The 22,518-nt window shown below is 36.4% G+C and overlaps 1 protein-coding gene across 1 annotated transcript in view; it reads right to left on the bottom strand.

Annotated features, from left to right (window-relative positions):
* LOC135207327 (XK-related protein 6-like) overlaps positions 1-18,280 on the bottom strand; it is a 53,578-nt gene extending 35,298 nt beyond the window's left edge. The window contains exon 1 of the mRNA XM_064239027.1: positions 17,890-18,280. The gene's annotated coding sequence lies outside the window, so the exon portion shown is untranslated. The remainder of the gene's footprint in view (positions 1-17,889) is intronic.
* Positions 18,281-22,518: the final 4,238 nt, after the last annotated feature.

Here is a 22,518-nt window from a genome sequence, read left to right as displayed (position 1 = left end):
GAATTCGTGATACCCGGACGCGCTGACGGTTTGACTGGTTTTGACCGCTTCGGCCGGGCATATTTTTATAGTGTGCTCGTCTCATGAGTAATCAGAGGATGTCTTGGTTTTTACATTTTCAAACGGACTTGGTTTTTTTTAAACTATGAGTATATGGTATGTGAACAATTGGTTAACTGATTTTACATTGAGTATGATATTTACTTACTTGATGGTTTGGTGTATAAATATATATATATATATATATATATATATATATATATATATATATATATATATATATATATATATATATATATATATATCATCAGCCGTTGCTAGTCCACTGCAGAATAAAGGCCTAAGACATGTCCTTCCATTCTCGTCTGTTTACGGTCTTTCTATGTCAATCTATACCCGCAAATTTTCTGAGCTCGTCAATCCATCGTCTTCTCTTCCTTCCCCTGGTTCGTTTGCAATCTCTAAGGACCCATTCAGTTATTCTTTTCGTCCATCTATTATCTGACATTCTCATTACAATGTCCTGCCCACGCCCATTTCTTTTTCTTACTTGTTAGAATATCCTATACTTTAGTTTGCTCTCGTATCCATGTAGCTCTTTTTCTGTTTCTTATTGTTATTATTCCCATCATTATCTTTCCATAGCTGTTTGAGTTGTAACTAGCATATATATATATATATATATATATATATATATATATATATATATATATTATATATATATATATATATATAGATATATATATATATAATATATATATATATATATATATATATATGTATATATATATATATTATAGATTATATATATATATATATATATATATATATATATATATATATATATATATAGTGCTTGTGTCCAACAAAAAGAAGACTAGCCAGTACGCAAATTGTATCCTACCGCAGACTCTGACTCTATGAAACAGAGTCCATTACAAAAAGTAGTTCAGCATCAAAGGTGGGCAAAGTTTTCTTGTTAAAAACCTCCTCAGCATACTCTGTAATCTACTAGTTTTTCCCCATTTTTTTTTCATCTACTTACTTATATTTGCTATACGTCTTTTCCCTTAAGAGGGCAGGAGAGTCTTCACAGATCAAACAGTTGTTTTGGAATGGAGTTGCTAGCCTCATACCCTCTCACACCATCCGAAGCCAACTATCAGCCAGGAACACAATTAACTGCTAAGGTTAACGATCTCCAGCGCAGCACGGTCTATCTCGGGTCGGTAACCACAGGACCACTGTCTTATTTAGATACATAACACCTGATCGTCACTAATTAAACTTGCCTTATCTTGACTGACTGAATAATCTATTCACTATCTGATCGATTTTTATTGCGTGGCGTTGCAAGGGTTATTGTCATCGGGAGTATCCGGAAATATATATTTTCCCCGTTCCCGCATTCTCTAGCACAAGGACTTTTTTTTATCGATTCTGGTTTACATCTGATCATCTCCAAGGTGACTCAAGTATCTGGGTATTTCCTGTTGGCAAATAATACATACATGCAAACATACGTGCATACACATACATATACATATATATATATATATATATATATATATATATATATATATATATAATATATATATATATATATAATATATATATATATATATATATATATATATATATATATATATATATATATATATATATATATATATATATATATATGTATATATATATAGTATGCGAGTGTATGTGTGCTAGTTTTTCCACAGTTTTAAAAGTAATAAGAAATTGCTACAGTTTTTCTAAAGGCCACATTAAACTGAATCATCAGGCTCCGCTAATGGAACCTAATTATTACGAAATAACTGAACAGTCATCAAATTTGTAAATCGGGAAATTCCTGAATGAAAATAACTTTTCTCTGAAACTTTCTGGAAATTCTCAGCAGCTGTCTCCTACCAGGAAAATCATTATCTGACGTAAAATGAGAGAGAGAGAGAGAGAGAGAGAGATAGAGAGGAGAGGAGAGACGAGAGAGAGGAGAGCAGGAGAGGAGCAGGTGTTCGGTAGGAGAAACTGTTAAGTTATATAAAAGGGCAGGTGTTATTCGTATCAACACAATTTCAGTTTTTTTTATACATACATACACACACACACACACACATATATATATATATATATATATATATATATATATATATATATATATAGATCTGTATAATAAAACCTTGAAACTCATTTGGAGAAACTATATGAACACAAAAACCTTTTGTCCTCAAACCTAAGTCAAGGAAGTATATTACTTGTTCGGTTCACCTGTCTGTCGGCCCATCTGTTACCAAGAATGCGTAAAAACTATTGTCTGTTACACTGTTACCATCATCACATGAAAACGAATATCTGTCACTCACTGTTACCTGGATTACGCGACAACTAATGTCTGCTACTCAGTGGCCTTAATCACGTGAAAACAAATATCTGTTACCTATATTACGTGAAAACTAATGTCTATTAGGCCCCGTCCACACAGCCGAGCTTTGCTCGACGAACTTTGTTCGATGTGATGTCAGAAGCGGAGAAACCGCGGCAAAGTTCTGACTTTTCTCGCTGTTTCTACGCTTCAGACGTCACATCGGACAAAGTTCGTCGACCAAAGCTCGACCGTGTGGACGGGGCCTTACTCAGTGGCCTTAATCACGTGAAAACAAATATCTGTTACCTGGATTACGTGAAAACTTAAGGATAGATTCAGATGCAACTTTAGGTAAACAGAATTTACGTGACCCTTCCCAGCTGTCCTAGCTTTGGCCTATATGGGTAAATATTTGTAGTCATACACAAAGTCTAGTATCTGAATTACAGTGCTCATCTAATTCTTCTACTATATCTAATCTGTATTCGCTCCCAAGATATTTTGTTAAAGAAATGCTCAGTAATAATCTGCTGTCTTGAACGACACTTCTAATTAGCAATTACGTTTTAATCATTTTAACTACATTATTAGGAAAATTATTTTGGTGCCAAACGCGAATTTACGTAGTATTTTCCAGTGTCAAGTCTGCGCACTTCATGACGAGTCATACTTCTTACTCGCGTCATGTGGAGTGAAATTAAGATTCATACATAAGTCAGGCCAGAGGTAAATCGCTGACGCCTATGAGGTCATTCATCACTGAAAGGGTTAATTGAGGTTAAAGAAGGGTTTAAAGGTGTAACAGAGGAATCTCGTAGGTGCACTATGAAACAAGTGTTTCTTAGGAGAGGGTGGGAAGTTAGTTGGTTTGTTTGTATGGTGTTTTTGCGTTGCATGGAACCAGCGGTTATTCAGCAACGGGACCAACGGCTTTACGTTGAGACTTCCGAACCACGTCGAGAGTGAACTTCTGTCACCTGAAATACACATCTCTGACCCCTCAATGGAATGCCAGAGAGGGTGGGAAGTATGATGGAAGAAAGACTAGTGTCTGAACCCTGGTACAGTAAGAGGAAAGAGGTCACGCGTTGTGCGCGCGGGAATTATCACTGCGCTACATTCCTTCATGACCTACGAGACGTCCTAGGACAATAATTACAATGCTCGGCGAGCCATGCTTCCACGCAAGCACGGTCTTTGTTAGCGACGGAGGAATAACCAGGGCACTGCGAAAAATATGTCAGGAAGTAAGGCGCTTCCGGGTACTGGGAAATTATACTTATCTAGTCGAGTTGTTTATGTACTCACGAGAGGTAAGCGAAGAATTACTACACTGGATTGAAAATAAAACATTCTTTTCTGGAGTAATATGAATTTATTTCTGATTCTGTGGAATATAATATATTTCTATTCCAGTGAAACAATAATCTATTTTTATTCTTCCAACAGAATCCATTTCTATTCCACTGTAACAGGGTTTATATCTATTTCAGCGTTGTGGAATTTTTCAGCACTGGGTTACCATCCACGATTCAAAAGTTTTATTATGAATGGAGCAGTAATTACTGTTTAGGTTTATTTCCTGTTGTTTTTTAATAAGCTGGCCTTATATGCCAGCACGGGCTCTTACTCATAGGAGTTTCAGATTATCCTTGAATTTCAGAGACTGAACTAATGACAAGTGACTACTGCACTTCCATTTTTCCCTAAGCTATAATTTTGAAAATCCTTTAATGACAAGAGTACCATCTCTTCATTCCACTTGGCCCTGGCTTTATTTTCTTTCTTTTGTTTTATCCCAGTCAACATTTACCTCCTCTCTCGAGTTTTGTTTGTTTGTTTGTTTGCATGGTGTTTTTACGTTGCCTGGAACCAGTGGTTATTCAGCAACGGGACCAACGGCTTTACGCGACTTCCGAACCACGTCGAGAGTGAACTTCTACCATTAGGAATACACATATCTAACCCCTCAGTGGAATGCCCGATAATCGAACTCGCGGCCACCGAGGTGACAGGCCAAGACCACACCGATCACGCCACTGAGGCGCTTCTCTCGAGCTTCACATTCCCAATGGTCTACCAAAAACAACTAAATTCTTAAATTAGACCCATTCCATTGAGCATATCTTCCAAATCCCCTTTTTGTTTCTGTACAGACATGGAAAGCAATTTCCCCTCTCTCGCTACTTCTGAATTCGTGCTGGGAAGTACTTTGTCTTCTTAACAAAAATTGACGAAGCAGTCATTATAACTTTCCACGTAAAAGCGTTGCCTTTATCTCTCGTGTTCTCGCATGCAAAACTCGTGTATAAAGTAAAAGTCGCTGCTTTCCAGTTTTTGCTACTTTCATATCCATGCGTGCAATACTGAAACTAAAAGCCATTTATACTGCGTAATGCCATCTTTATAAAAATCACAAAATTAATCCATTTCTCGATCTACATTTCTTGTTTTTTGTTCCTTTATTTTCATTAGGCTCTCCACAAGACATTCAATGTTTTCAACACTGGATCTACAAACACACCGGACTTAATTAAAATAACTGCCGATGTAATACGGACAGAGTTGTAGCTATAGTAGAATTACATTAACCATGCATCTGATGTCTAAGCCAGTAGTCCCTTACAACGCTCCTGATTGGTTGTTGATAAGCCAATCACAGGGCTGGAAACTCTCAGTCTCTCGAGAGAGTTCGCATAGGCAGGATGTATGTTGCACCTCTAATGAGGGATACTTTTGACAGAAGTATCCCTCAAGAGAGGTAATACATACATCCTGCCTATGTGAACTCGCGAGAGAGACAAGAGTTTCCAGCCCTGTGATGGGCTTATCAACAGCCAATCAGGAGCGTCGTAAGTACTGGCCCAGACATGAAGGTTCTTTTGAGAACGGATTTATTTTCTGTTGGTAAAAACATATCATAAATACATGTTGGTAACTTATCACATACGTATCACAAACATGTAAAAAATAAGTCAAGGAACGAAATCTTTAGTTAATAATGAACAATTTATGAAGCACAGGTTAAGACTATCAGTATATAAGTTGTTGACTTGTATTCACCCTGACTGGGATATGTATATATGTTATGTTGCCAACATGAGTTTATAACATTTTTAGTTGCATTGTAGAAGCACCTTTAGAAAGACCGTGCAAGAGGTACTATAATAATAATAATAATAATAATAATAATAATAATAATAATAATAATAATAATAATAATAAATCAGTCCTTTACTCCGGCCAGACCTCCTGAGCTGAAGTGTCTGATACACCAAAAATTAGCTTTTTACATCTGCACAGTAGTCGCATAAACGTCACGTCAAATCGTTAGCAGATAGTGCACATTTCACCTCTATCTGTCGATCTGTGTCATACGTCTGTCATACTGATGATGATACTGATGTAGTGATAAAATGCTATGTATATGTTACAGTCAAAGCATAAGACAAAGATGATCATCTTAAAATCTATAAACACAATGAGTCAGGCCATAAAAATACAAATCTAAGCATTACAACGAAATATATGCTACATGGTTATTATTCACCGAAAGCAGTAAAGCGGTACATTATGAAGAAAAGAAAGAAAAATGCTTATCAGTTTTATCGGCGTCCACCTTGATCTCGTGTCTTGCAAGACGTTATAGTAAATGAGTTTTGCATGACGAGTGGGACGTGGGGGTCGGATAGGATGTAGGATGGGGGGAGGTAACAGATTATGAGGAGGAAAGGGATGGGGAAAACTGGGGGAGGAGGGGGAGAAGAAGAGGTCGATGAGATAGGAAAGGAAGTTAGGAAGCCAGTGAGCAATAAGTGAGAAAGAGAGGAAATTAAAGAAAAAAGAAAAGGAAAAGGTGGAGAAAAGAGGAAAAGGTAGAGAAAAAGGGTAAAGGTGGAGAGGAAATAAAAGGAAAATGTGGAGAAAAAAGGGAAGAGGTGGAGAAAACAGGAAAAGGTGGAGAAAAAGAGGAAAGGGTGGAGAGGAAAAAATAAGGAAAAGATTGAGGGAAATATAAGGAAAAGGTGGAGAAAAGAGGAAAAGGTGGCGGAAAAGAGGAAAAGGTGGAGAAAATCTGAAAAGGTGGAGAAAACCGGAAAATGTGGAGGAAATGTAAAAGCTGGAGAAAATCTGAAAAGGTGGAGACAACAGGAAGAGGTGGAGAAAAAAGCAAAAAGCGGAAAAAAACGGGAAAAGGTGCAGAATAAAGGAAGAAACAAGAAAATAGCGGAGGAAGAGGTGGGAAGGAATCGTTAATCCCCCTAAATAGATCAACAAAACCTCGCACGAATTACGTGTAAAAAATGACACCAGCAGAAAACATTGCACGATACGTAATACCTGCATTCATACCGGCAAGTTATGGGCCACGAGAGGCACCTAAGACAGAGAGTTCAGACTGTGTGAGAGATAGTTCAGACTGTCAGGCAGGTCAGACTGTGAGAGGGTTTAGAATGCGAGAGACAGTTCAGACTGAGAGAGATAGTTTAGACTGTGAGAGACAGTTCAGACTGTGGGAGGCCGTTCAGCCTGTAAGAGACACTCCAGATTGTAGGAGACAGTTCAGACTGTGAGAAAAACAATTCACTGTGAGACAGAGTTCAGACTGTGAGAAACAATTCTGACTGAGAGACAGTCCAGATCGTGAGATAAAAGCTCAGACTACGAGACAATCCAGACTATGGGAGACTCACATAAGACTGTGAGAGTCGGTTAAACAAAAGTCAGTGATTTGACATGGACAAATAATTTTCGTAATTGGGTCATCCAACGGAGCTCAATGTGCGTGAAGCGTAAAAGAGGAAAACGAAGTTTTAAATTTATTTGAGCTAATAATTCATATCCCGTTGACAATTAGCCCTGCTTCAGTAATGTGGGATATGCTTAATTATCCAATTTATCCAAATTTATTGCTTTTAGTTAATAATAATAATAATAATAATGATAATAATAATAATAATAATAATAATAATAATAATAATAATAATATATGAGAGGAATAATCTTGTATGCATATGTTCTTTCAGTGAATTACAACAAGAAAAACTAATCAGCTGATGAATGATCAAACCCAAACAAGAAAGTACAAACAGATTCAGCCCCTGTCGGTCGCTCACAGGAGAATCTTACTCAAGGACGCCAATGGAGCAGAAACCAGAAGTAACGTCACGCCATCTTGACTTAAATAAAGCTACACCGAATGACACACATAATTGAACACTCGATAAGTATATACCCTGTTTGCGATGTGTCTCCAATAAATCGCCAACGTGTGTAGAAGATATGCTTTAACTACAGTGATGACCCATCCTAAGGTTACAGAAAAATGACATTTGTGACGTCAAAACCTACTGGGAAGACTCACGCCTACGATGATTTCATTACACTTCAAATTACCGAGAGATAATTATAATTGCTAAATCTGTAAGCCTACGTAAGTCGCTTTGCAATATGTTAAATCACGCGTCTTGGTTAACTTCTGGTTACTCAAGAGGTCAGACGTAAAGAGAGAATAGATAAATAGGTCCTTAGAGTATCTACAATTTTTTCCAATAGCTTCTCGGATCTAAATGTTATGACTTCAAAGAGGTCGGAAACTTGCCTGAAATAATATGCAAGATTTATATGTAATGACGTTTTGACGATTAAAAAATTAACATAGCCACGATAAGTGAATCGAATAACACTTCAGGAAATGTAAAAAATTGAAATACATTATTATTTTCAGAGAATTGTATAACTAAATGGGTGGAAGGAGACCCAGGGAATAAATGAAAGAAGTTAACAATGAACGACGAAATATGCCTTTCTGGTACGCAGGTTCTGTCTATGCATAAGTCTTTCGATAAAGCGAACATGGACTCTTTTGATATAAATCGCACTGTTGATATCTACCGAAAACGTGAACGCAAATGAATTAATTTAAAGGTACAAGACCAGAAACCCTTCTCAGATACGAAACGAAGCGAAATGGCTTGGCAAGACAGCGCTGCGCTTGAAGCCTGAGCGCACTGCTTTTCTTTGTGAAAGAGAGAGAGAGAGAGAGAGAGAGAGAGAACGGCACTTTCAACAGCGCAGGAGAAAGCACCATGGATGTCATTAAGAAAGCGCTGACACTTATTCCAGTTGTGAGAAAGATAATGACAAAATAAGAGATAGCCACGTCAGCAGGAAATCGTCCTAACGTCATGGATGTGCAGATTGCATGCATCCGTGAGGACCCTCCCTCTGGCGTCCTACAGGACAATACTTGGAATGGGATGTTTGTACCTATGTTTATTTGTCAATGTCTACCGTTGTTTGTAGGCCTAAGGCACACAGTTCGAATCCTGGTTGGCGGAGAAGAGTTTGACAGTTATAATTCATCTTAGGTGTAAGTTATTACCAAGGTATTGAGAAATCTATATTTAGTGCATATAATAAATGTGTATGTATGTATATAGAGATACATATGTTTATATATAATATATATTACCTATATATAAAATGTGTGTGATGTGGGTGTATGAATGTGTAAAAATCTTTGCTTACATTCATATTTTGTTTAATTTCATGTCTTGAGATGAATCACACTTATAAAACATTTTGTCCAATAAACAAAAAAAAATTGATGACCACCAGAATTTATTTATCGTTACTCGGCAAGCTGCGTCACATCCCTTTTGTAGTAACAGAACGTTTACGCACTCCTAGAATCTGAGAATTGCATTCGAATATATCATTTTCTCGGAAGGAAATCACATCATCTCTACAGTCCTGCAACGGTCTGCCTTTGGTCATTTTTGTTTGTTTGTAAGGTGTTCTCACGTAGCATGGAACCAGTGGTTATTCAGCAACAGGACCAACGGCTTTACGCGACTTCCGAACCACGTCGAGAGTGAACTTCTATCACAAGAACTACACATCACTCACCCCTCAGTGGAATGCCCGAGAATCGAACTCGCGGCAACTGAGTTGGCATGCCAAGACCATACCGATCACGCCACTGAGGCGCTTTCGTCATTTTTGCTTTTACTGTCGAGGGTAGATATGTGATTTATATGATTTTGTCACTGTAGATATATATAAAAAAAAATTGCAGAAACTCGAAGAGTCGACAGGATAGGGGGTGTCATTTCATACGAAGCTACTTCTTTATTCGCGAACCTAACTCTGAAATTGCTCCTGCAAAAACCGAAACTCTTAAATTTATATTAATATTCTGCAAACAATTTTTACTGATACTTGCAACAAACATTGGCGTCCTGGTGCAAACGACAGTGTATCAAATTGATGTCAGAAAGCAAACTGAGAAACGGAAACGAAATGTGCAGAGAGAGAGAGAGAGAGAGAGAGAGAGAGAGAGAGAGAGAGAGAGAGACGAGACTGGGATCGATTCAAGTTAGATTTAGGCTGACAAGCCAAGCACTGAGGCACTAACCAATAACCATATCTATACACTAGGCCTATCGGCTATTCATCGCTCAAGACAAGTGAAATGAGGGAGCTATAAGTGGGTACCTACAGCTAAGGGTTGCAGGATCGCTGCAAGCACCGTTTAGTAATGCCTACAGGGCAGTTCGTGAGGTGCACTAGAGGGCAATAGCCCCTACGGGACGTAAGACGGAAGAAAGACAGAACTGAAAAAAGAACAACACTTTTCCTCTAGACAGGGGAATTCCGACTTCCTCTTCTGTCTACTTTCCCAGATTTGTCTCTCAGAAAAAAAAAAAAAAAAAACTGTAATCACTCTCGGCAATTATAACCCTGAGAAAAAATATCATTGTCAAACGCTTTTAGAACGCTCATAATCAACCGCGAGACACACCCCATCGCGTCCGTTCTTTTGTCAGCGAGTCACATCATTTTACTTCTTTTGGCGCGAAACAAAACCCGTTCCCGCGGTTTGGTTTAAATGGCAGTTTGTAACCGGCCGAAAGGTCGGCTCGTATCATCGCTCACTCTCACTTTCGAATCACTTTCTACGAAGGTACAATTGTCTCTGGCTCGGCTGCGGGAATAATGGCATGAAATCACCGTCAAACGTTTTCTCTACAATTTTACGAGTTATAAGTCTTGCGAACTCTCGCTTTTTTCTTTATCTTTTATGCTTGTCGTTTACTTTGATGGAAATATATATATATATATATATATATATATATATATATATATATATATATATATATAATGTATTTCTTGCGAAGGGATCTAAGGCTTTGTAGTGACGCGTATCCAAAAAGTATGAAGAATTCTAAAATTTGACAGTGAATTGCGACTATTACAATTACCAAGGCATCTGGTAAAAAGTGATCAGTATATATATATATATATATATATATATATATATATATATTATTATGCACATAATATATAACCATATAATTATTCTCGTGAAAATCTGCCGACATATATCTCCTTTACGCTGTCACGCATTATTTTCCGCGTTGAAATTTCGAATGTGAATATTATTGTAAGTGAGCCTCAATTCATAGGTTTAGATTTAGTTTTCTCTCTTCTTTCAACTTTCTCTCCCTCTCTATTCGCATGAATTTTAACGCTATCATTCTCTGTGAATGACAAGCAAGAGGAGACAGAGGTGTTATAACATTAATATTATTTCATGTAATAACACAAAGTCGATAATAGTGAAATAAGGTCAGACGTCTCGTTCTATAATCTTACCAAAAGCAAAAAAATATATAAGAAAAATTCTACCAACATTACACCAAATAACAAAACGCACATATGAAAAAATACTAAATTACGCTACGAGTTTAAATAGGTCACTCCAAAAGTCATGCAATGCGGCAGAAAACAGGTAAGAAGACCATCCCATGACTAGATGCGTGGGATGGAATGGCTTATAAAAAAAAACGAGAAAAAGTATAAATTACATAAACAAAGGAGGTAAAACGTTCTCGGTTAATACAGGTCACTCGGAATGTCATGCAACGAAAAAAAACCAAATTGGGGAAAATATAGTTCCCGATTCGGTTACATTGTTGGTTGGGGAGGCTTCACTTTAACCGGAAAATGAAAGTCTAGACCGATCTGAGAGACCCGGTAGGCCGGGACGTAATGATGGATGCATGTGTCCCAGGACCAACTTGTGAGAGTCTAGGCGTGACCTAGAAACGTCTAAGTATTGCCATGGTGCGTCTCAGGAATAGTCCTTTGTCATAGTGCGTCTAAGGAGTCGACACCATTGCGGAAAATGTAGGACTTTTGCGAAAGGAGGTTCAGCATTGATTGATGTTTGGCATACATTACCGTTCGTATAAGCCACGCATCTGTTATTTTATTGCATGAATGTGCAATTTAAAAGGGTGGTCATGATGTATATACGTACGCATGAGTGCGTGCGTTCAGCAAATTTCCCTGACTCGGCTGCCATATCTCTTGACCTGGCACCACCGCAAATCAATGACCTCAAAAAGCAAGCACGGGAAACAACGGGTACCTCGACTCTATATATATATGAGATAATATATATATATATATATATTATATATATATATATATATATCTATATATATATATATACGGATATATATATCAACGCATATATACAAAATTATATACGTATATATATATACGATAATATAGATATAGTACATATATAATATATATGTGTATATATATATAATAAGAATTATTACCTTAGATATACGTATATATATTATATGATATATATACATATTATATATATAGTATATATATATATAGATATATAGATATATACATTATATATATAATATATATATATATATTATATATAATATATATATATATATATAATAATATATATAATATTATATACCGATAAATATATATATATAATATATATATATAATATATATATATATATATACTATATATATATATAGATATATTATAGATATATATATAGATTAAGATATATAATATATATTACATATATATATGTAATATATATATATAGAAAGATATATACGTATATATTATATAGTAATATATTATAGATGGATTGTATGATATATAATTATAGTCAATGGTATTAAATAGATATATCATACGTATATAGATATATGCACGTATGTATATATATATATATATTATTATATAAATATATAACTATACTAATGATACACGTATATACACAATATACATATAAATTACACATATACATTAAAATATCACAATATACACATTACACTATATACACATATACACATATACACATATACAATACATATATATACATATATACATATACACATATAAACATATATACATGATACATACATAAATATACATTACATAAATATTATAACATCATTACATACAGACATACATACATTATAGATACATACATGTATATATACATACATATACAATATATATATATACATACATATACATATATACATATACATATATACACACATACACACACACACACACACACATATATATATATATATATATATATATATATATATAATATATATATATATATATATATATATTCCTGGATCAACTTTGGATCCATGATGGAGGCGAGAGGTAAACGAGTTGCGCGGGTATCACAAATTCGTTACAAGAAAGTAAAATAGCGCAAGACAGACAGAATAAAAGGTTACCAATAGACAAGAGCATAACATTAAGAAACTTTTGAACGAAAGTCAGTTAAACCAAAAATGAAATAAACGTTTTAGTGCGTAAATAAATAAATAAAAATCTAATACGACATACAGTACTGTGCCAATACAAGTACCATGATATTGTAAAATGATATGCAGCATATATACTTCATTGTACAGGTATCTCGAAACCTTTATATGAAAGAGATAGATTGGCTAATATGATGCATTGCAGCAGATGATTTTTCAATAAGTAGTCAATTCCTAAAAATGAAAACATATATGCATTTGAAAAGTATGATTAGTGATCGCGCATGTAACTACTCTACTGTGGAACGTTGAGTAATAACTGTGTAGACATCAATTTCACATTAAAAGTCCTGAATGTCTGTATCTAAAACTAATACACAAAGGGAAAATAAATGAGCCTACGTCTAACTACCTAGCTCCCTTATATATTATGACCAATTAAATGAAATGACTGTAGTCTCCGCCAAGTACACAAAAAACAAAAAAGCTGTCCAACTGAAGTCAAGAGATTGATTAAAAGAAAAGTAGCTCACTTCGTGCCACGAAGTGCCCGTTACGACGTCAAAAACTGGCGTAGCTCAACGTCGTGTACTAAAAGACCTTGATAAGGTAGTTCCAAATGTCTTGCCTTACTCCGTTAATACTTAAAAGTGGAGTGACGTTAAAATGAAAATTGCTTTCTGGAAAAAAAATAAAATTTTTCCAAGTAGTGAAGGGCTACGATATTGAATGCTTGGTGCCTGGACTATTGAATCTAGGGAATGCGAACAATAGCCTATACATTTTTTGCCAATCTTAAGAATTACTTTGTCTACCTTTATATACCTACACATACATACCCATATACTATGTTACAGCAAATATGTGAAATCCAGGGATTTCGTGAGTGATTTCACGAAATCCCTAGATTGAGAAATGATAAATTCTCTTCAGAACATTTGATCCCCGTGGGCTAGTGCAGAGTCAAAGTAACAGGGTCTGCTCAACTCGGCAGTGGGGGCGGAGCTAATACTGTGACGTCAGAAGAGTAACACGACTCGCGCTTCTCCATTGAATTACTTAAAGAAGCTTTAGTTTTTATACATTTAATCCATATCGCATGGTTTTTTTTTTTTTTTTTTATAAAATCTGATAAAACCTGTAAAGAGGTAACATGCTTGATGTTTTTTAATAACCATTCAAAGTATATAGGGTCTGCTTAACTCGGCAGTGGGGGCAGAACTAATACTGTGACGTCACAAGAGTAACACTCCAGTTTCTCTCCACTGAATTTCTTAAAGAACCCTTTGTTTTTATACATATAATCCATGTCGCGTGGTGTTTTTCATAAAATCTTTATGATAAAATCTGTAGAGGCCACATGTTTGATTTTTTTAATACCCATTCTCTCATTTAGTCACCAAACCTTGTCTTATTGCACAAAATATACCAGTTTGAACACACACAGCTACTCCAGCTTTCTTCATATGTTTATTCTTTACTTATTTATTTACTTACCTATATACTGGTTTGCTGTATTCTCTTCAAGTCAATTTCTTTTAACATGACAACTCTCTCTCTCTCTCTCTCTCTCTCTCTCTCTCTCTCTCTCTCTCTCTCTCTCTCTGGTAGTAATATTATCAAGATTTTAAATAATTCTTAAGAAATGTATTTAGTTCTGTCACTGTGTTCATACCTCACTTTGAAAAGCAACTTTTTTTATGATAAAGGTTAGAATGATAGATTAATTATATTTTCCAAATCTTATTGTGAATAGTTATTGTTATGCAATAAATACAAAGAAAATGTGGATACAGGCAGTGTTATGCATAAATACAAAGAAAATGTGGATATAGGCAGTGTAAAAAATGGTAGTTGCATTTGCACGACTTGGCCACAAAAAAGAAAACAATATCAAAAGTATAAAATTACATCATATACGATATAAGGTATCAAAGGAATAAATGATGAAGAAAATGATAGGGAACACATTTCCCGCAAATTTCTCATTAGCACTTATCACATAAATATACTTCCGAACACATAAGTTTACATATAACTCAAACTGTATACATAAAGGTATTAATTATGCATGCCTCAAACGATTATAATATTTTCGAGAAAAAAAAGTGCAAAAAGGTATTCGTCAGTCTGGCTGGATGTATCTGATGACGTTTCACAAGGGGCGGGGCTAGATTTCAGATCTCCCATGAACGCTTAATTTTTTTTATAATTTTTGCGTGCGTAGATAATATTTTCTGTGCGCGATTATGGGTTTGAAAATAATTGTAATTGTAATGTGTCATATACCAATTGAAAGGGCATTCTTTGTACTTTTACATGGTATGTGGCAAAACGTAATAAGATGAAAAATTATGTAAGAAAAATGTGGTAAATATTTACATAAAATTTAAAAATTTTGGTCCGTCTTTGACCTAGAATTCCTCGAAAATTTCTGAGAACACCTATCAATTTTATTGATGCATTATATAGTAAATTTTATCAGCTTTCTAATCCATTTTTCAGTTTCTATCATCATCCTTTAGTCAGCTAGGCTACGAAACGTGAATGTATGTAGGGTGAGGGATGAAGTAATTGCACATTTTTGTGTGCGTAGATAATTTTTTCTGTGCGCGCTTATGGATTTGAAAGTAATCGTAATTGTAATGTGCTATATATCATTTGAAAGAGCATTCTTTGTACTTTAACGTAGTATACGGCAACATGCAATAAAAGGAAAATTTATATAAAAATACGCCATCGCAAAAATAGTTATATGAAAATGTTATCGTAAGTAGTTTCATAAAGATATGGTCCTTTTGTAACTGATGGCGTTTCACAAGGGGCGGGGATAAGTTTTAGTACCGCCTTGTGAGCAGACCCTGTTATTTTGACTCTGGGCTAGTGTTCATCTACACTGTTTCGCCGTATTTAGTATTAGCCCATGGGGGTCAAATGTGTTTCGCAGTGTTTAGTACTAGCCCCTAGTGGATTAGATCCCCCAGGGACTAGTACTAAACAACGAAAAACATTCGACCCCTCAGGGCAAGTACTGAACACAGCGAAACACATTTGACACCCCCACCCTGGGATAGTACTAAACACGGCGAAACAGCGTAGACTAATCAGTTTCGCCGTGTTTAGTACTTGCCCTCGGGGGTGGCCCTAAGCGACCTGACCATTTCAAATATTCGCTACAGATTTCGAGAAATCCCTGATTTCACATATTTGCTGTAACATATACTATATGGTGCAGGGATGCAATGGTCCCATTACACCATCTATGGAAGATGCTATTAGCCAAAGTGTCTCCAACTGGTGAGTAATGCAGAGCTTGGGTCACGTGCACTAGGCCTATGCATCACTCCTGAATTGTCATCACCAGGCCACTCTGCTACTAAAGCCTGACATTGTCTCCCATCCTTTCGTAAAGTTAAAATCCGGATGATGACAACAAGAAATTATTACGGATTCTTTAGATATTTAACAATGAATTCACAGGAGGAAAAAATCTCGATAAACCACATCCGGAAAGTATGAACTCGACAAATTCACGTCTCACTAAACGAGCGAACTCGTTCCATAACTGGGCAATATTTAACGAGTTGGATGCATTCCTTTAGAATCCAGTTTGCTTCTGTCAACCTGTGCATTGCAATAGTTACATGATGGTTACTACTAGACAGTCTCATCCCGATATAACCGCAGAACCAAAAAGCTACTGACAATCTGAAGCCACCTACCCAAATAAAAAAAAGCGTACATAAAAAATACACACACACACACACACACACACACACACACACACACACACATATATATATATAATATATATATATATATATATATGTATGTATGTATGTGTGTGTGTGTGTGCGTGTATGTTTTCATTTTAATCCCGATATACTATAATTGACTGCTTATTTACTCTGATAACGACACATATCAAAAACAAGCTTTTAATGAGCACGAATGAGCTTCAACGTTCAGAATAGAAAACCCGTCAAACGGGTTCCCACAGGGAACCCCGTTTGACGGGTTTTCCGTCTCTTGGGCGAATATTGACAGGCTGCTCTATGTGAGCAAGACCCCGTGCTAGATAAGGCTAACTAAATCTAAAACAACAACATAGGAGAAAGGCAACAGCTCTGTCAAAAAGAGGGGTCAGATCGTGTCATTACTGTGTGGTAAAACTAGAACCCTAGCTAAACTATATCATCAAAATTATTCGACAGGCCGAAAGGTCTCCGTAGAAAAAATTGCCAGGGATTAAGAGAATATAGCTACCAAGTTAATATCTATCTAACTAAAGAAAGAAAATGCTTTAACAAAAGCACTGATTCACGTCATATGAAAAGGCAGAAATGTGGTCTCTTGAGATTGATAATCTTCCAACGATAATGAAAATTATTATTTTTTATTATTATGACTAAAATAGTCTCATGCTAACACGAGCTCTCTTGAAATGGTGCGTCGACACACACGGGTATATCAATCGCCTCTGCTTTAAGGAGGAAACCAACCTATCTCTGCTGATAGGAAATGACACGAGAAAAAAAAGTGAATGTTTCCAAGAAATAAACCGCTGAAATATTCTCGACTCTCTTCTATTTCCTCTACGTTTATTTTCACTACATTTTGTAAGCAAATGCCAGACGTTGGGCCGATTAAATATCCAAACCTCACTTCTATCAGTCTAATTAATAAATGTATCCAGATGTGATTGTCATCATGAATGAGTATTTTACGACTTTTCAAGTAACCATTTTATTACCCAGTTAGTTAGGTTTCTCGTAAACATTCGAAGTTACAGCAAAATAATAATAATAAATGATACTTCAAATGTGTTCTTTAAGATAACTATAATATTCAGAAAATACACAATGGCTGCAGCGTAAAACTAACCTGTTCTCTCTCGGTGGATCCTGACGATAGCTAACAATACGGCAGAACAATTCACCAGTAACACTTTCACAACTTATGGAGAAAAGATCCGATGTATTTAAAAGGACACTGCACTTCTGTATCAAACTATCTATAAAATTCAATTCACTAAACAGCCATCAATGCCCAGGCTCCAACGAGCCACGCACGACCTATGCCCGATTGCCCGTACACAACTGACGAAGTCGGACTCGGACCGACAATGATGGGAACGGGATTATCCCCCCAGCCTTCCTTTCGCGCAGCCTCCACCGAACCACCACCAGCTACTACGCCAGTAAACTCCAGATTGACTGAGTGACTGAGAGGATGAAGTCACACACTCACTCTCCCAACTCACCAGTTCAGAGAAACTGGGGGATCCCTTCTGGTCGGGTCGCCCGGAAAGGGGAGGAGCTAACGGACACCTGTGGCTGTGGCGTCTGTGGAAGGGTGGCCATGGTGGAAGTCCCATCCAGATCCACTAACGCAGTAGAAACGCGCGTTCGTAGTATTGTAAATGCTCTGAAACTATTATCATACTATTCATCTTCATTTACCGCATGTTTTAACAATCCTAAGAACTAGAAATATGGCGGTAAAGTAGCCTACCGACGGGGATGAAAGACGCAAAAGTTAACTAACGAATAACAATGTTCCGATAAAGTCTGTACCAAAACCCAAAGAAAGGTCTGTATGCCATTATTAACAAGCTTTCTCACATGCAGTTTATTATCATACGTTTGTAATATTCTATGAAGGTTTATATAAATCCGATCGCTTACCCCACGCGTTAGAAATATACTGCCCCAACCGTAATCACAATTTGTAAAGCTTCAGTTGATCCTGAACGAAGATAATTACCGACAATGCTTCAAGTCTACAGAATATAACTCTGCAATTAAAGTTCGCAAGAGAATAAAAAAAAGCTTGGGGCCAGTTTAGTTAGAGAGCTGTAAAAATTTGAACAGCATTTGAACGGGCAATAGTTGCATTGCTGTTCAAGTCTACTACAAGAAACCCAATTACTTTTACTTACTCAGATGTATACTGCAGTCTGCCGTGTAAGTCCAGGGTTTTATTTTAAAAAACGCCGATGTATAACTTTGAACTTATTTTAGTATTCCATTTGTTACTATAAGCCATTACCAACTGCATTTGTCTTGGGTAAAGTATCCAAGCTCATATAAATCAGTTAAAATTGAATATCGGAAGATCGGGGACCTTGGTAAACTCCAGAGCAGTATTCTCAACTTGAAGACTAAACCTTTCTTATACAAATATCACCGAGTAGGGTTCAAACTTAATTCTTTCTACATTGATTACTAGATCAAACTCCACTTAAACAGGTAAAAATATAAGTCAAATTTGACTAGGTTATATTTGTTATACAGTTCAACTGCAACTATACGTGACTCCTGAAAATTGAGTTCATTAACCTTGAGGGTAGATTTCAGCCATTTCGAAGGAGGCTTACTGGGAGCAAATCCTTCAATTCCAAGCGAGGAAATCAGCTGGAAAAGGAGTTCGTGTTTATTAAATCTTAAGTGCCCCATTACGTATGTTTAACTGCTTCAGTTTAGCTTATGAACATCGCCCGGCACAAACAACCTGAACCTGTCGGGAAATAAAAACTGTTAGCAAACTCCTAATGCGTATTAACTCTATATACAGGTTATTTTGCAAATGTTAATTCTAGGGAATAACTCAGCAAGGACTGCAAGGAACGTTATCGCCAACACTTTACAGCCACTAGGAATTGGGACGTCCACTATTATTTCGCAGTTTAGTACGAGCCCCTCGGGGTTATTACAGTCGACCACCCAAAAAATAACTAAATTCTTAACTTAAGAATTTAGTTATTTTTGGGGGGTAACCCCGAGGGGCTCGTACTAAACACTGCGAAATAACAGTGGACGTCCCAATTCCTAGCGGCCGTAAAGTGTTGGCGGGAACGTTCCTTGCAGTCCGTGCTTAATTCTAAATTCTTGACTTAAGAATTTAGTTATTTTTGGGGGGTCGACTGTAATAAGGGTAGATCTAGGGTACTTATCTGCGGCGGCCTAGACTATGGCAGTTGCTGTTTTTCTATGCAGTTTTACCTACTGAACAAGAATTTCAAGTAATATTTATTCGGACGACTGTAAAACACGGCGAAATACATTGAACCAAGATGGAATAAGATCAGGTGAGTTACCGCGCATGGTGCCGGGAGCTCAGCTGTGCTCTGTGACGTCACCTGGAGACTTCTGAGTGTATATGTGCCGCTGTCCAGTAGCTATGATCTTTACCATCAGCCTTATTGTTCATTCCTCTTTTTGGATTCCTAACATTGCATTTAAGAAAGTAGGCTAATATTAATGTCTTTATGGCTATATTTCCAAAATATTAACACATATGATAGGGAATATAATAACAATGGAAATGAAAACTACGCATGATATAAGCCTTATTCCTAACATTTCATTGGAAATCTCATTGCAGTTCTCTCTCTCTCTCTCGTTTCAATCAAGCGATTTTTTCAAGATTACTGAACAATTTGTTTTCATCTAATTATACCTTTTCTATGGGATTTCTGCATTCTGTCTCATTTCAATCAAATTAATTTTCATTATTACTGAACAACATTTTTTATCTTTTTCACACCTTTGCTACGTAATTTTACCTATTTAGAGTTTAATATTCTTATTCTAAGATGAAGCCTACATCTAATAAAAATGCTCAAGACCACCTCCGGAACATCAATACTGGCGGCCTTGAATATGTCAGTAAAGATTTGAAACTACTCCGACTCCTGGGATCACCATGGAAAATTTTGAATAAATCTTCCATTGCTTAGAGATTTTTTTTTCTGAAATGATTAGGCGGCCTATATAATACCTTTCTCTTTGCATAATTGATATCCAGTCCTAGTCTGTTTCATCTACATCAGCTGATCCTAATTCATTTCTAGGTCTAAACGCTACGAACCCTCCCAAATAACTTAAGGCCTCATTTCCTATCAGGGCTTTAGGTTCTATCTCTATTAAATTTTCTACTAGATCTTCCTCAGTCTCAATCTCATTGTTAACAGGTAGAAGGTGCTTCATGAGACACGCAGAGATACATAACCCTGAATTTAGATCATTGGGAGCAACATTTGAGCTTTGAGATGGACTACTTACATTTAAGCACAAGACCCTGACTGGTTAAACTATTGTCTCTAACCACTATAAATAACCGTAGTCTATATTTAAATTCCAAAGGTGACGGATGATCATGACAAGGACAAATTTGTCGTATGAAAGAAAAGAGATGTTCGACTATGTCTTGACATAGCCGAATTGTCAACAAGCACTCTAATCCATACAGTTCATGCAACATGTTATACAATCCTTTTACTGATTTAGATGAAATAATAACGCCGTTCTGGAACGGAGACATTTTGCCTTTCACTTTAGCATTACTAGCAAAATCAATCATTTGATCAAGTATTTCGACTTGACGTGGACTGTTCGAGAAAGCGTCTCTGCCTTTGTTTACCATATCATATTTCATGCACAGGTTCGTCAAGTCAAAACCCTTTTCATCGCACTGGCATTTCGATTTGGTGAAAATATAAACGCACATGCTTCAGTACCTTTTTAATATAATTTAAAGCTCAAGATATAGTATTTAGCACACAAAAACATTTTTGCAAAATTCTCTCTCTCTCCATCCGATCTTCAGAGATTATTCCTATCGTGGCTAAAGATTTACTTGCAATTTTCTAAGTGAGCCTCTTCATATACAGTTCGCGTAGTTGACCAAAATGCTAAATGAAACATACATATGCTTAGTAAACCAAGCTAAAATGACGAGATATTTGTGATAGGCTTACCTGAAGCAACAGTAACATTATAATAAAGATTTTGTCGGTATGGCACCTTATTTTACATTTCGGGAGGTCTTAAGGCAATAGTAATTAAGCAATTCGTGCCTAAGGTCTCTAGCAAAATCATCGGGTTGGAAATGTGACAAACAAATTCGCACTGTTTTGGCATTGATACCATCACTTCTTTTGCATATATCCACCCGCTTCTTACATAGTTCTGCATCTTTTGGGAAACGGTAAAATCTACTTTTTCCACTTCTATCAGTTATATTGGTCTCATAAGAATTGGAGTACCCATATAAGGCACATATTACCATGATGAATCTGTCCTCGCAAATGAAAACATAAACATCTGTGAAAAAACGCGGGATATTTCCCACTTATGTGTCGCCTGGCAGAACTCCCAAAGTATCCAAGTGACGTCATGCGCATGAGCGTTGAAAACGATACCTCTAGGTAACTCACCTTATCTTATTCCATCTTGAATAAAAACACTTACTAAATGGACGATGTTGCGCTCCTGCTGCTCCTGGCCCAGGCCAAAGTCTTTGGCCCAGGCCTCCACCTAAAATTGAAGGTAATAAACCATTCCAAGGATGATGGTCAGCTGGAAGCAGTCGTTAGTTGTAGGTTGGGCGAACACTAGATGGCAGTAGCAGTAACCGTTTGTGCAGATGTATGAGATTCCTCTCATTAACTTTTCTGATGTGCAAAATGGAGAAGGAAGTGTATTCAAATCATTATTACCTTGAAAATGC

The sequence above is a fragment of the Macrobrachium nipponense genome, chromosome 32 (assembly GCF_015104395.2).
Source record: "Macrobrachium nipponense isolate FS-2020 chromosome 32, ASM1510439v2, whole genome shotgun sequence".
Classification (NCBI taxonomy): domain Eukaryota; kingdom Metazoa; phylum Arthropoda; class Malacostraca; order Decapoda; family Palaemonidae; genus Macrobrachium; species Macrobrachium nipponense.
Note: the sequence above shows the minus strand (reverse complement) of the source record. Positions and strands in the feature narration are given on the sequence as shown.